Below are 1,114 nucleotides of genomic sequence, written 5' to 3'. Positions count from 1 at the left end.
CCGCCCCTCCCCAGCGTCAGGCCCCGCCCCCGGCAGGACCCGCCCTGCCCGCCGCGCGGGGTTTCCCGCCGCTTTTGGCGGCGGCAGCGGCCCCGTCGCAGCTGCGTCGGGCGGCGCCGCTACCGGCAGCAGCGCTGGCGCTGGCACCGGCGGCCGAGTGTGGGCGGCAGCCAGCGACGTGCTGCCTGCCCGAAAGGGAAGGTGCCGTTTGCCGCCCATTTCTTCATTCACGGAAGATTCTTAACTGTAGGGCTACAGCCTTTAAAAATCAGATATTTCTGTCAGAGAAGGGTGTAGGCGAGGCACGTCCGGTTGGACGGTTACTGCCAGGCCTCTCTGGCGCTTGACCCACGTTTTGTTCCTTCCATGAGCCCTTTGCGCTGCAGATGTCCTGGCTTTTGCCTCCCCATGGGCAGCGATCAAACACTGCCCGCCCAGGCACCACCGGCACCCGGCCTGTGGGGGAGACAAGCCGTGGCCCGGCGAGACCCCGCTGCTCCGCGGCTCCTCGCACCGCCCCGCCGGGGCGCTTGCAGCGTCCCAAAAGCAGGCCTGCTTGGCTACCCTGTGTGCCTGCTGGCTGGGCGCACTTGGGGTGATTTGTGCTTGATTTTTGAGCCATTGCTCTGAAGCCCAAACACCTGAATGAGCAGCGAGGGCCTGTTTTGGAGGGGCATTTCTCAGAAGCCTTCTGCTGCTCGCAGGCTCCCAAGTCACTATGGATGTGGCGTTACTAGTGATGGCAGCAGGGGAAGACACAGGCCTCCATTTCCGCTAACATTGCGCCCGAGCACGGTGTGCTACCGCGGAGTTACATGCTTCTGTGGGGAAATTTGCAAGTGCATATAAAACGAGAACGCGTGTGGGAGTTGTAAAGGTTAAAGGATGATTAAAAAAACCCCCAAGTCTCAAAAAGGAATGTATCATGAAAAATGTACCACAAATATGTTCCCTTGCAAAATATACCTTTAGAAGCCTTATAGCCAGGGTGATCCAAGAAATCAGTCCACGAAAACGACAGATGTCTTCAAGCGACGCAGTAGACTGAAGCAATCCTGGCAGACTGTACGACAGGAAAGCTGTAAATAGCTTCCACGTAATCTGCTTTTTTGCT

This window comes from Apteryx rowi, unplaced genomic scaffold (assembly GCF_003343035.1).
Source record: "Apteryx rowi isolate R43461 unplaced genomic scaffold, aptRow1 scaffold_184, whole genome shotgun sequence".
NCBI lineage: Eukaryota > Metazoa > Chordata > Aves > Apterygiformes > Apterygidae > Apteryx > Apteryx rowi.
Note: the sequence above shows the minus strand (reverse complement) of the source record.